The following is a 16,105-nucleotide window of genomic DNA, read 5'->3' as shown; positions in this document are numbered from 1 at the left end:
TAATTAACAGATATTGCAATGAGCTTTAGTTTCTTTTGTCAGTCTGTGTTAGAATTCTTAACCTTATTCCTCTGCTGAAGAATGGTATTCTGTGTAATTTCAGAATGAGTTCAAGACTTTTCTTTTTATTAATTTATTGAGAACTGATATATAACATGGAAACCATCTTCTTCCAACATCGCTGATTATAGCAGGAGAAATTGAATGCATTTGGGTCAATATAAAAGGGGGAAAAATGATATTGCCATAGGTGTATACTACAGGCCACCCAACCAAACAGAAGAAATAGATTATTTTTTTGCTAGTCAGCTAACTAAGGTATGTAGGAAGCACATCACAATAGTAATGGGGGACTTTAAGTACCCTGACATCAACTGGGAGACAAACTCTGAACCAAGTGGAAGATCAAACAGGTTCCTGGCAAACCTAGCAGACAACTTTGTCTCCCAAAAAGTAGAGAAGGGAACTAGGGAATTAGCCATTTTGGATCTAATTCTCACTAACAGAGATGAAATGATAGAAGGTGTTGAAGCCATAGGAACCCTGGGAGAAAGTGATCATGCAATATTGGAATTCCACATTATGGAAGCACAAGCAATAGAACACAGTCAAACTAGAGTCTTGGACTTCAAGAGAGCTAATTTTAATAAACTTAGGGCTTGGGAACGATTCCATGGATGAGAATCCTCAAGGGGAAAACAACTCAAGAAGCTTGGGAAATTTTGAAAAATGAGATAATAAAAGCCCAGTCTAACACAATACCAACAAAGAGAAAAAATAACAGCTCTCAAAAGAAACCAGCATAGCTGCATAAAGAACTCTCTGACAAATTGAAAGATAAAAAGGACAAGTATAGAAAGTGAAAAGAGGGGCACATAACTAAGTCAGAATATCAGCAAATAGCCTGAGCCTCCAAAGATGAAGTGAGAAAAGCCAAGGCTCAAAATGAACTAAAGTTTGTGACCAAAGTCAAAAATAACAAAAAAAGCTTCTTTCAACATGTAAAAAACAAGAAAAAAGTGAAGGAAATGATTGGTCCATTAGTGGGTGAAAGTGGCAAGAAGGTGACAAGCAATGGGGAGAAAGCAGAACTATTTAACTCATATTTTGCATCTGTCTTTACACAAAGGAAAAAAACAGACCAACCTATCAAAAATAGTGCCATGAAAAACAGAATAGAAACACAAGATAGGCAAGAAAATGGTAAGTGAGTACCTGTCCAGCCTAGACGAGTTCAAATAGCCAGGACCAGATGGATTACACCCCAAGGTTCTCAAGGAACTGGTAGATGTGATCTCTGAATAACTGAAATATATTTTTCAAAGATCCTGGAGCACAGGGAAACTACCAGAGGGCTGGAAAAGAGCTGATGTAGTTCCCATCTACAAAAAAGGGGAAAAATGGACCTAGGAAATTACAGACCTATCAGCCTGACCTCAATACCTGGGAAGATCCTGGAAAAGATAATCAAACAATGAATCAGCGAACATCTAGAGGCAGACAAAGTCATTACTAAAAGCCAACATGGGTTTGTCAAAAATAGATCATGCTAGACAAATCTTATTGCATTCTTTGACCAAGTGACAAAATTAGTGGATCAGAGGAATGCTGTGGACATAATTTACTTGGACTTCAGTAAGGCATTTGACAAAGTAGATCACAACCTACTACTCAATAACATAGAAAAATGTGGGGTAGACAGCACCACCACCAGATGGATCCGTAGCTGGCTGATCGGCCATATTCAGCGTGTGGTCCTCAATGGAACCGCATCTCCATGGAGGAAAGTGTGTAGTGGGGTGCCCCAGGGCTCTGTTCTGGGCCCAGTGCTCTTCAACATCTTTATCAACGATTTGGATGGGGGGATAGATGGGGAACTCATCAAATTTGCAGACGACACCAAGCTGGCAGGAATAGCCAACGCTCCAAAAGACAGGCTTAAGATACAGGGGGATCTGGACAGACTTGAACACTGGGCGCTATCTAACAAAATGAAATTCAATGGTGAAAAAAGTAAGGTTCTACATTTAGGCAAGAAAAACCAAATGCACAGATATAGTACCTTGCTCAATAGTAGTAACTGTGAGAGGGACCTCGGAGTCCTAGTGGACAATCACCTAAATATGAGCCAGCAGTGTGCTGCAGTTGCCAAAAAGGCTAACAAAGTGCTAGGCTACATTAACAGAGGGATAGAATCAAGATCACGTGAAGTGTTAATACCACTTACAATGCCTTGGTAAGGCCACACCTGGAATACTGCATCCAGTTTTAGTCACCGTGATGTAAAAAAGATGTTGAGACTCTAGAAAGAGTACAGAGAAGAGCAACAAAGATGATTAGGGGATTGGAGGCTAAAGTATATAAGGAACGGCTGCTGGAATTGGGTATGTCTAGTTTAATGAAGAGAAGGATGAGGGGGGACATGATAGGATAGTAGTGTTCCAATATCTCAGGGGCTGCCACAAAGAAGAGGGTGTCAAGCTATTTTCCAAGGCGCCTGAAGGCAGGACAAGAAGCAACGGGTGGAAACTAAGCAAGGAGAGAAGCAACCTAGAACTAAGGAGAAACTTCCTGACAGTTAGAACAATTAACCAAGGAACAACCTGCCTCCAGAAGCGGTAAATGCTCCAACACTAGAGATTTTTAAGAAGAGACTGGACAGCCATTCGTCCGAAATGGTATAGGGTTTCCTGCCTGAGCAGGGGGTTGGACTAGATGACCTCCAAGGTCCCTTCCAACTTTACTATTATTATTATTATTATAAATGATTGTGAAATGCTGAGAGCATTGTATGCATTTTTGAAAATAAAGCTTCATTATCTTTTGAGATACTTTTTAAAAATGTTTGATTTTGTTTATCTCTTGTGAGATTGATTATTTTCAGGAGGAATGCCTGACACAATTTGTTAACATGCTTTTATATTACAAGCCCAAGAGATTAAATTATAGAAGTTATTTTATTTTCCATTTTTATGTTTTACTAGATAACCTGTGACCTGTTGGGTCATTGTTTCAGACATATTTCCTTACCTAAACAGAGAAACAGAGTCACCATGGGTAGTCAAAGAAGCAGTGTGAACAGGAGCAACTTCCAACTTCTTGCTGGCTTCCCCATCAAGTTTCCTTGTGGGAAACTTCAGAGAGAATTGGAAACCAACCTTTCTTCCTTCCTTCTTTCTCTCCCTCACCTTCCTGCTGGATAGTGTCTGTGTGTGGTGGTGGTGTTTGAGATATGCTGTGTGTGGTGGTGGTGTTTGAGATATGCTGTATGCTATAGGGGTTGGGGACAGCATGCAAGAATGTGTGAATATCTGGTATGGAGCGAACCCAGAGGGGTGGGAATGTTTCATTGCCTTGTGGAAAGCTATCAATAAGCATTGGAAATAACAATCATGTGACCATGGCTGAGTAGTGGCACTGAAGCAGCAGCAATGGGAAGGTGCTGAAGCAGCCGCAACTTTTCGAAATTTCATTTCCATGAAAGTAATGAGTCCTAGTATTCTGTAAGCTCATTTGAGATATTGTACCTTGATTCAATAATTATTGGCCTATATGCACTACTTTGTCCAGTTGAAAATTATAAACAGAGTGTATATAGATTTGCTGGAAAAGCAGTACAAGGGGGAGAAAACTTTCACAAACACAAGCCTTAACCCTAACCCTTTTACTCTATGAGACCAATAACATTAGCAATAATTTGAATAAGCCAACTGAGAATTTACAAAATAATAACAAACCATGTAACTTTCAAGGCAAGGCAAATAAACCAGGAAAGAAATGGTATGTAGCAGAGTTATTGATAAGCCTTGAATTCTAGCCTCATTTGTCCTCTTGCATTTTTTACTGCTTGAACTTGCTTGATTGAGAGTTGGTGGAAATACAGAAGCTTGATATTCATTAAATCATGATATAGTAAAGAAGTTACTTTTATGGATACGGCAACCGAAGATAGAACAGAGAAAGTGAAGAAGTAATCTGAGCTGCATAAATCTAGATGGCCATTTGGTGGCAGCCTTCATTTTGCTGTCACCAAATTTTGTGCATTTTTTTGCTGCAATATATTAGTTGTCTGGATGTTTGGAAACTGAATATGGTATGCCTATTGTCTTCCACCTCATTCCTTCAAAAGTAGGAATGAGAAGGAAAGCAAAAAGGCAAAGAGAAATCCACTTCCAGCACATACAATTACTGGTGAAGCAGTAGCTAATTCAAGAGCCATAGTAGAAGAGGAGATGATAGTGGTGGTAGTGGCTGCCCTTTCATATGTGACAACTCCTGTGCTTGGGTTGCAAAATCCAAACAACCTTCCCAGATGACAGCGAGGAGATAAGAAAACTCTTAACTCTAACTGCTCTCTTAGTGCTCATTTAGGATTTTTTTCAGGCCAGATATAATAACCCTATCCTATATTTTCGCTATATTTAGCCCACCCATTGTATACATAATCTATAAGGTTAGCTGTACCTAAACCTAAAACAGTTTTAGTCTTGAAATAAAAAACAGAGAACAGGATAAAATATTAGTAGAAGACACCGTTTCCCTTAAAGGGTAGACCTCATTTCCCTCCTGAGTCATGCAGAAATTCTGTGTCACAAGTTGAGTCACTTAAGTTAACGTTTGAAAAAGAACTTTCAAAAGGAGAAAATACTTCCTACTATTTTGCAAAGTAAAAAATCATAACCCATGGAATGATGCACTTACCATACAGTACTTCAATTAAAACAATCTCACTTTGGAAAGCTACAGAACAGAGCTTTTAAGAAATGCTGAACTGCAAAATCTAAAAAGATGATGTCAATAACGATCACTGTTTAAAAAAAAATTGGATCTCAATCATCTGTCATTCTCTAATGGCGGAACAATGATCTGTCATTCTCTAATGGGGCAAAAAAGTCAAGAAGTGGTTGTGACTATGCAGTGGAAGCCCTGTCCTCTTTTATTTGTGCTGCAGGGCCTCAGCTTTTGGCATCTTATGGTGGAAAGGGGGCTTATTTAATGGATGGTTCTCATGGGACTCCCTCTCTTCTTCCTTCCTTGGCATCAGATATAGAGTTCTAACAATGACTGTAAATCCTTGAGGGCTAATGACTTCACTGGCAATCCACAGTTCTGCTTTCCTAGGTCTCTCATAACCCTGGCTTGGTGCCATTAGTCCTTGTAGCTCAACTCTCTCACTCTACCCTACTCCCTGACCCTTGGCAGCTCTCCCAGCTATAAAAGACAACTGGAGGTGAGGATCATAATCACAGGTGGAATTCCCCTAGAGAGGGGACAGGCCTGACTTCCACTGTAGAAGCATTCTCCTGCATACTTGTTAATTTTCTTTTAAAAGTGAATGGTTGCACTCAAGGTGCAAGAAAGCAGGGTGCTATGCAGGCAATAAGTGTGAACTTTTTAAGACTGTGCTTTATCCCAGTGTGTTGTGCAAACCAGTCAGTGTATGTGGTTTATGTTACAGGACACCATGTAAGCCCAGAAAATTGGGATAATTTCATATATCCAGAGTCCAACTAACTATGAAGAGGTACATCATACAAACACAGTTAAAATATAAAGAGCAGGTAGAAAGGGCTGGATTCAGTTCATGACTCCAGTAGAAGTGGATTTTAAAACTGCTTATTGCTATGATTCTGATCTGGACTGTGGTCACCCTCACTTTCTATTTACACTTAAAACCATTTGCTTTTATACTTAGCTAAAAGGAGGAAGATGCTGAATTTAAAATGACTACCTACTCAGAATTTTGGTTATTCTTTTATCATTTGTGTTCTTTTAATTTGTTTTGGCCTATTTGCTATGAGAGTGAAGCTATTCACTATGGCCTGTTAACCATAATTTATAGCTTAGTGTCTTATGTGAATTGATCCATAGTGGCTTAATCAACAATCTTAGGTTAATGATTAAATTGAACTACTATACATCCCACTAAACTCTTTAGTTAGCCTATGGTTTTGTTTTAACCAAGGCTTGCTGTAGTGATTGGGTCCCTATAAAGCTAAAGTGTAAATCATTGTTTAAAAGTCATAACAACTGGGTTTATACAAAAATGAGCAGACCACGATACTTAGTGTTCTATGTGAATGTAGCACAGGTAGTCCTTGCTTAATGATCATTTGAAGTTACAGGAGTACTGAACAAGGAGACTAATTTGGCTGGTCTGTGAAGTTGTTGTCATTGCAGTGTCCCCACAGTCATGTGTTTCCTATTTGGGTGCTTGACAACCAGCTAGTATGTAGTTGATTGCAGCATTTCACAGTCAGGTGATTACCATTTACAACCTTCACTTCCAGCTTCTGACAAGCAAAGTTAATGGAGAAGCCAGATTCGGAAATGTGATCACATTACTGTGGGATACCCCAGTGTATGGGATTTATTTAATGACCACAACTAGAATTGCCAGAACTGCTGTTATAACTCAGTACAGTAGCGTACTGTCACACTTTACAGTGGCCTTGCTTAGCAACAAAGTTCCAGGTCTCAACTACTGTCATTAACCAAGCACTACCTGTATATTGGTCAAACAATTCCTTTTAAACTAATATAATCCAATCCAGTCTTTGTCAGTTTGCCAATAGGAACAGGTAGTTTCACTGTTATCAATATACAGTATATACAGAATTTCTTTGAGATGCAGGGCACTACCGTTAGTCCTTGAATTACGCTAGCAATTGCAACCAGAATTTTTGTCGCCAATGTTGTCATAAAGTGTGATGCCACATAAGTGCATTGCTTAGTGAGGGCAGCAAATATGTGAACAACCGGTTCTCTGTGTGGATGCTGCTTCCGGGAGTCCATTCTGGGCCTGGGCAACAAAAAATTAGCTACCGGTTCTGCTGAAGTGGTGCAAACTAGTTGAATCCCACCACTGCCCCTGTGGCCATCGTTAACGGAATCCCACCAGTCATTAGCCAAAGACCCACTCTGATCCAAGTGATTTCCGGCTTGCTCCCTCTTCGTCCTGAGCCTTGGTTCTTCCAAGGGAATACTTCCCCTTTAATTCTCCCCAACAGCATATTCCTCTCCCTATCTCTGCCATTTTGGCCACCCTACATCTTGCCTTGCAAGACAGTAAGCAGCCCCCAGAACTGCATGGCTCTGGGACTACTTGCTGCACTGGGGCTCAAGGACATTGTGTGAGTTACAGGTCTGGAGCTGCAGGAAACCCCTGACCTGCAGCCCTATTTCAAAACTCCAGATACCCTAACCCAGCCCACCAAAACTCCAGATACCCCAATCCAACATGGAGTGAAGCCGCTACTGCCCTAGCCCAATATCAAGAAAATCACCTTACCCAATCTTGGGAAGGAGGCTTTGCAGGGCTTCCTTTTGCAGCTGCCAGGCCACCCTTATTTAGTTAATGGTGGGAGCAAGAAGGTGGTGAAGGTCAGCTAAGGTAGCAGTGCACGGGGCAGAAGAGGCACTGGAGTGCAGGGAGCCTAAAAGCAGAGTTGGAAAGGGAGATAGATGGGGGTGGGGCAGGACAGGTGCCCCTGTAGTTGTAAGTGTGGATTGCCAAATGCCTGAAATTTAATCTTGTGACTGTATGGTTTGCTGCAACAACTACAACTTCAGGGACTAGGTGTAAGCAGCAATTCTTCCGTGCTGCATAACTTCAAACAATCACTGAATGAATGGTTGTAATTTAAGGACTACAGGTAACGTCATTTTGAAAAGAAATAGGTTTAGTTTAGCATCATTTTTTTTAAGCACCTCCTCCCTAGGTTACAAATGAACACTTTAATTATCTATTCTGTAACTTTTCGAAGTTCACTATCAAACAGGCTGACTAGACAGAAGTTGCACTGATCCTCTCATATTTTTTCCCCCTTTTGGAATATGGGGAACATTGGACTGCTTCTCACTAAGAAAAAGAAAACAGACTGAATGGCCAGACAGCTAGTTTGAGGACACCACTTTGGAGACATATGTTGAAGTCTGGATAATTACTGAACAGCTTTATAGATCTTGAATTCAGCAGGGAGTTGGACTCAGTGACCTCCCAGCTGTTTCTGAGTTGATGAGTCTATGAACTAACAGTGCATTTGCTTGCTTCTTGCTAGAGGTAGAAGGACTTCCTTCTTATGACAAAAGACAGGAAAAATGTCTCTTCTATTCTCTTATGAATTAATCATTGGTTCTGAATTACAAACACAAAATTCCAAAGAGGTCATTTTTTGGTTCAGTTTTATCCTGGAATGATTACCCTTAAACAGTAATATCTATTTCCAATCTTTTCTTCATATTCACCAACATATAGTCTTATAATTCATAAATAAATGTTTCTTAAACATTAATAATAGTGTTAACTCAGAAATTCTCAATATGCCATACAAATGTGTCATGACTGATTGCCATGCTGTGTATATCCAAGTGTCAAGTACAAATAGGCCACAATGTGACTTGCTCAACAGCAACAATGGCAACAGCTTTCAGGTAGGGCTTACTGTGAGACACAGAATGTTTTGCCATAGAAAGAGGGCATGAAATTCCAACTGCAGCTCTGTAGAGCTATGACAATCATTTAGAGATTGACAGTGCTCCACATTTTCAGATAGTTTCCCCTTTCTTCAGCAAACTGGTAAAACTCTGCGCATGTACAACGTGAATGTAAAAATAGGCTTTGCATTTCTCCTATGGTCAGCTTATAAAGTGTAAAAAATGTCTGCCAGGTGATTTTTCTACTTGATCATGAAGATATTTGACTTTGAAACCTTGTTGCATATCTATCCCAAGATTTGTTTTTATTTGAGATTTTTTTAATATCAAAAGCAATAATTCTCAAAGAATGTCACCAGTCTTTAGAGATTAAGTTGATCACGTGATTTCTATTTTCTCTTTTCAGCTGCCATATAACATTAAAAAAAAGCCTAAGACTTAATGCTTTCCTTAATATTACTTTCCATATTTCTCCATAGTTGCTATGGGGATGTCATGTGATCGTGACTAAAAGGGAAAGTGATCTAAGAAGAAACTGTGTTCCTATCTAGCTGTTATTCATGCTAATTAAATAACAGAATACTACTTTCATGGCAACTGGCATAGAAACAGCTTTTGATTTTTTTTTCTTTTTTACTCTTTGACTCTGCTGTTTGTTTGTTTTTTAATTGATATCCAAACTTCAATTCTTAACAAAGTACTTAAACTATGTTCACTTTATGCTGCTTCCATTACTCCTTGTTTCTTAGGTTACATCCCAGGAACAGGGAGGCTCTTCCAGATGTTTTTAAAAGATTCCTTAGTAAACATTTGTAATGATTGATAACCTGCCCCAATTGTAAGAAATATCCAGCTACCTGGAAAGGGAAATTGTGAATGTAAACATCTCCACTTAATTCATCTGTTCATTGTACATCTACCTTAGGTTAGACCAGTGGTTCTCAACCTTCCTAATGCCGCGACACCCAACCATGTGGTCGTAAATCGAGGACTACCTGTATTTCCCTACGGGCGGGGCAGGAGGAGGCGCGCATGCTCCGCCTCCTCTCCTGCGGCTGGAGCGCACGCTGGGCAGGCTGGGGTGCACACAGGCCATCGCCCAGCAACCGCCTCGGTCCGGGAGCACCACGCATGTGTGGTGCTGCCCCCTGTGCCAGCCGAGGCGTAGCTGGCAAGCGGCAGCAACGGGGCAGGCCGACCACCAGCTGGGCCACCAGCTGGCCCAGCCCAAGGGAGGTAAGGTACCCACCAGGCCCCATGCACGCCAGCAACCCTCCCTGTGCCCACCGCTGCCCCGCTAGCCTTACCTTGGCCACCGCACATTCGGTGCGGTGGCAGGCAGACCCAGGCGCTCCTGGGCGGCCATGGCACACGGCAGTGAGGGCGCAGGGTGACCACTGGCTGGGCCACCAGCTGGCCCAGCCCAAGGGAGGTAAGGCACTCGTCGGGTCCCACGTGCGCCACCAACCCTCCCTGTGCCCGCTGCTGCCCTGCTAGCCTTACCTTGGCCACCGCATGTTTGGTGCGGCAGCTGGCAGGCCCAGGCGCTCCTGGGTGGCCATGGCATGTGGCAGCAAGGGCGCAGGCCGACCACTGGCTGGGCCACCAGCTGGCCCAGCCCAAGGTAAGCCACCTGCTGGGCCCCACGCGCGCCAGCAACCCTCCCTGCGCCCGCCGGCCTCCCACCTCCCACCCCTGGCCCTCTTTTACTTACATTTAGTAGTTGCTCAGCATGGAAGGGTGGAAACATCCAGAAAGCTCGCCTTAGCTGCAGACAACTTTCAGCGCTGTTTGCAGACTGGGACTTTTGGCGGGCTCAGCAGGGCAGAGACAGCCTGGACAATTCCTATTGGCTTTTGAAAGCCAATAGAATTAGACTCTATTCAAGAGAGTCTATTCTATTGGCTTTCAAAAGCCAATAGATTCTATTGGCTTTCGAATGCCAATAGAATAGAGTGTCTTGAATAGAGTCTATTCTATTGGCTTTCAAAAGCCAATAGAATAAGAGGGAGTAGTACAGCTAAGGAAAAGGGGAAAAAATGGCGGACTGCGTTGTTTGGTGACCCCCGTGAAATGGTCGTTCGACCCTAAATGGGGTTGCGACCCACAGGTTGAGAACCGCTGGGTTAGACAGTGTTCACTAGTGTATCCATTAATAGCATAGGAATGGTTGTGCAGAGTCCTGCCTTATTTTTCCATTTCTCCCAGGGTGACGAAAACAGTTAATTGTTATTTTGCAAGTTATTCACTGGACTGTACTAATGGCTGTATATAAACCAATTTTCTCTCATTAACAATCTCTGACCAGAAGAAAGATGCAATTACAGCATAGGGGTGCCCACCAGGAGGTCATGTAGAAGCCCAATTCCCTCCCCCTTATTTTTTGTTCACCAGCAAGAAGCTCTTACATATTTGCCTCTTCCTCTACTGTCCTGCTACTTACTCCCTCCAAATTCTTCCAACATTTCCGACCATTCTAGTTTCCATTCTTGCTAATTATCACTTCATGGTCTTAAAACTGCTCCTTTGAAGGATCCAGACAGCCAGAACTTTTTCAGTCCTCTTGGCATATTCATATTTTCCTTTATGTACTGGTAGTTCTTGACTTACAACTGCAGTTGAGCCCAAAATTTAAGCGAGACATTTTGTTAAATGAATTTTGCCCCATTTTACCATCTTTCTTGCCATAATTTGTAATTGAATCACTGCATTTTTTAAATTAGTAACATGGTTGTTAAGTGAATCTGGCTTCCCCACTGACTTCGTTTGTCAGAAGGTCGCAAAAGCTTACGATCCTGATGGTATTTTTCAGAAACTACATATTTGAAACAGGACTTTTCCTAAATAGTTATTGAACATCTTCCATTTGTGTTCCTCTTGGGGTTCCAAAAGTCGCAATGGGGTTTCTTCCACCCCACCACCCACCCACACTCTATTTTAAATTGAAGGTGTCTGGGGTTAGAATGTAACCAGATTCTAACAGTAAAATTAAATTGATTTAAAATAGTAATCATTAACTCTATTTAATTTTATTTTCTCCCACTTTTAAAATATTTTTCTGTATCCTGCTTCCTTTTGGAAGGTGAACTCTGTTATGTTATACAAAAGATCCCCCGGGTTTTCTACATTCGTGAGCTACAAGGAGAGGGGTAGGAGGGGGGGAGGGAGAAAGACAGAGAAAGGGAGAATGAGAGAGAGAAAAAATAGGAGAAAAGCCTATCTTTCCTCAATCTGACATCCTAGAAATATATTGGACCTGAATTCTCATGCCTCCTAGGCAGCCTGTTTGGCTGAAGAAAGTTGGGGTTCAAAAAACCTGGAAAGTACCAAGTTGCTTGCATGTATGAGAATCAATAGCAACAGAAGTATTAAATTGCATTCCCAAAACAAACAGGTGAGGAAGAGTTTTGCCATATCCGTTGCTGATTACACAAATGTTTTAATCATGTATAGCAGCAGGTATAACAACTGCTGAAGTATTTCTACATCTTTTGAAACCACAGAATCTGTTGGACTTTTTTCCTTGATTGAACTTTTCAGCCCTCAGTTTTAGCTCTGTGTGGGAGATGTTATCTTTTACAGGACTGGAGTTTTTCACCTGCGTGTAAACCCAGGTTTATAAATTGTAGGTTAGTTTCTCAACTGCCATCACTGGACACAAATGCTCAGCTATTGACTACTCAAGTGAGAAGTCAGCCTTGGGATTTTTCTACAGAGATTTCATTCTGATCTACAGCAACAGGCTGAAAAGAAAGTCGCTTCTCCTTCTGGTGCTATCACTCAAAGTTCCCTCAAGCTTATCTTTGCAGATAGGAATCAGTATAAGCCACATATACCAAAGACAAGCCTAGGCTGATCCTGTTTGTGCCGTTTGACCTTTAAAATATTGCAGCAACACTAGACAAAGTACCATATGAGAAATGCCATCTTTTTCAACAGCAAACATTTCAAAAACACAGAAACACCTGCATTGCTTAAAAAAAAAAAAAAGCAAGTGAAACTTGATGTGGTGTTAGTCATTTGGTTTGCCCTATATGACTTGTGGGATTGAGGTTTTAAATTGGATTTTTTGACTCAGAGTGGGATTATAGATTTAATCCATCACCTCTATTATCAGGAGATCAGCACTGTCCCCTTACCCCACACTTAGAAATGACAATAGGAAGAAACAACTCCTTTGACTGCAAAAGCAGACTTCCTCATTCTTATTTATTTGCTTATTTATTAGACTTACATCTCACTTTTCCAAAGAACTCCATGCTTTTACAGATGACCATCTCATCTATTATTTCCCCACAACAGCATCCTTACGGGATAGCTTGACAGGGATGCTACCCAATTTGCAAGTACCATCCTATTTTCATAGGATCTTCACATTGCTGCCACCAATCATTCTGCCGGGTTCCTCTCCAGCACTTATGCCAGGGGTAGTCAACCTTGGCTCTTTTATGACTTGTGGACTTCAACTCCCAGAATTCCTGAGCCAGCTTAGCTGGCTCAGGAATTCTGGGAGTTGAAGTCCACGAGTCATAAAAGTGCCAAGGTTGACTACCCCTGACTTATGCATAGGCTGATCGGCATCTTCTCAACAGCCTTCAGTTGTAAGGTTTACTACAATTGCAAAAACTGTTTGATTTGATCAATTTAATGCAGGATGAGGATGGCTGAGAAAAAAAAACTTTAGTAAATCTCATGAATTCTGACTAAATGGTCCAGCTCAGTATTTTAGAACCTCAGAGACTTTAAGATGTGTGGACTTCAATTTCCAGAATTCCCTGGACAATATCGGCTGAGGAGGAACTCTGGGAATTGTTCCACACATCTTGAATCCCTGAGATTGAGAAATATTGACCTAGAAAACAACTATTTAGCTTGGACTAAGTAAAAATTGCTTCCTCAAAATCACCCAATGGGCTTCTATGGCTGAAGGTGAATTTGAACCTAGATCTTAAGAATTGTAGCCCAACACTTTAACCACCGTCTCACATGATTTCAATTCCATCTTCCCCTTGGGGATGAATCCTTAAAAAAATCACTATAATATTTTTTTATTTAGATCTCAGTTACAACATGTTTTTTTTAAAAAAAGATTTCCCTAGAAATATGATCAGTTTATTGTGTATGGTATCACTTATATAAATGTTGTTATAGCTGGTATAATAATACAGTATAAAATGCAGTAGTTATCTAGCCATATGTGATGGAAGTTTGCAAGTATTCCAAAGTTAATGGCATCCTGTCAATTGTTTTAGGGTTGGCTGGCATCAAAATCTGTTTTGAGCTTCACTATCAAGACATTGCTGCTTTACTGTTTGTGTTGCATACTGTGAATGTTATATTGTTTTATATTTTCTACTGCAGTAATTTTATTGCTTTATATTTCTATACTGTACAATGGGCATTTTAGTTGCCATTGTTAATAACTCCCGATGAACCTGAATGGATGTCAGCATCAGTTATATCTGAAATTGCTTGTATACTTCAAATTTTATTTCAACAAATATTAAAATAAAAATACTATAAGATATGAGAAACAGAGTGATGGAGAAACAAAAGGGGATATTGCTTGATTCGTTGATTTACCTTGGATCATAATGATGAATTACTAATGAATTACTGTCCCATTCTGAAGGAACTTTATGGAGAAAATATATCTATGTGGTCACTAAGAATCAACAACAACTGGATGGCACCTATTCAATCAAATTCAGACTGAAGGAACTAAATAGGAGGTAAACCAAGGATCTCTTTGGATTGAGATTTGGTATGTAAGATTGTAATGTTCTGGAAGTACTTTCTATGAACTTTGGGAGCAACTTCCTCTTCATTACACTAGTCACAATATAGCATTAGCTGTTTAACTGTACAATTGTATAGATAGAAGATGTGTATGAAAGAAGAAAAAAGGACAAAGAAAGCATTTTATAGAGGTGATTTTACAGCAGCCTTCCTTTATTTAGCACACTATAGAGAGGAAGGGACTATAGGTCCCAAAATTCGCAAACCAGTGTGGGTGAAGCAGGGCAAAAAAGGCAGTGTTTCCTCTTAGATATTGAAAAGCTGTTTAAAACAACTTGGAATAGGAATATTTTAAAAGCAGGAATAATGGACGGACCATGTTTTTCTTTGTCACTGACCTATAGTCACAAGTGGGGAATTGGCAGTTCTCCAGATGCTGTTAAGTTTTTTAATTTTAATTTTATTTATGATCAAGGACCAATTGTATCAGGCACAATTCATTCAAGTTAAAAAGTAAATGTAATATTAAAATGGATTACTCTAACAATGTGATAGGCTATGAATAATTGTTCTAAGACCCAACAACAACAAAAATAAATATTCCTAGTTAACAAATTAGAACTAAACTGCCAGCCACGTTGCAGGAATAGCAGGTGAGCAAAATGTGGTACCCCTTTTGGCGATTTCTGTTGACAGGTTCACGAATAGAAAGGATAATTTTTGACTTGATCCACCCAGACTAGCAGAGGTTTTGTGAATTATGAAACAGTGACTCCCTCTCTTCTGGATAAGATCAAGGATGTCCTTGAAATGGGTGTTATTAGATCTCTTCTCTAAAATCATGAAAAGCAGTACGTTAAGTTTGGCTAAAGCTGTTGAACTACAGTTCTCTGCAGCTCCAAAGAGCATGGAACATGATGTGTTAGCAATATCCAGAAGGGTAGACTTCTCAATAAATCACATTGGTTTTATTTCTGTGTAGGATTGGATTTACCGTGACTCTTCTACAATACAACTTAAATGATGCTAGGAGATTGCAAAAGTTATCCCACCAGGAACTGTTTAGGAAACAAAAAATGTATAGACTGTAAAGATAGATTGCTCCCTTACCACTTGCAGTTCCCTGAAAATACACTATCTGGACTTGCTGCAAAGATAGGATTGCTTTGACACTTGCAATCTAGAAGTTAGCCCATCCATCATAATAAAGACAACCACTGTTTCCAGTGAGGGGACCTTTTGGCACTGCAAATACAGTATTTTGAGGAAGAACGGCTGGTGTGCATGGAGTGGGTGGATGGGTTTTCCCAGTTGCTTTGATTCTCTAGCTTGCTGAGTTCATTTGCATGATCGTTTCATGCTACTGTTGGTGAGTGTTTATGTCTGCAATAATTTAATGCCACTGCTGGGTGAATTGACAATGTGTTATCAGTATAGAAAAATGATTTCATACAGGCTACTGCTGTGTTATTGTAAGGCAGATTGGCATGCTGCCTGAAGTTTTCATCACTGGAAAGTCTGATTGTTTAATAATAAAAAGAAAGATCAAATTCCATTACAGTTAGGAAGAAAAAAATTATGAATGAAAATTATGAATGAAACATTCAGATTTTAGTCTATGGACTTTTGGAAATTTGCTTTTTGCACATTTCCATGCTCTGATCTTTCCACACTGATCTCTCATGATTGCAAAGTCCAATGGGAATTCCACAGATGGATCAAAAAAGGAATACAATGACCCACAACTTGAGCTTCATTTTTCTAAGAGATCTCATCACATGAACTGCTGAGATCATCGTCACCCTTGGACTGCAGAAATGAAGTGAGGCATATGCTGACCGTTGCAACCAACCTGAAATGAGGAGCCTCTGAAGAACTGCCCTTTTTGCCAGGAACAACACAATGAGAAGAGGAAGATCAACTGGACAAA

Source organism: Crotalus tigris, unplaced genomic scaffold (assembly GCF_016545835.1).
Source record: "Crotalus tigris isolate CLP2741 ecotype Arizona unplaced genomic scaffold, ASM1654583v1 scf7180000023713.2527936, whole genome shotgun sequence".
In the NCBI taxonomy this organism is placed as follows: domain Eukaryota; kingdom Metazoa; phylum Chordata; class Lepidosauria; order Squamata; family Viperidae; genus Crotalus; species Crotalus tigris.
The sequence above is the reverse complement of the archived record's forward strand: the minus strand, read 5'-3'. Positions refer to the sequence as shown.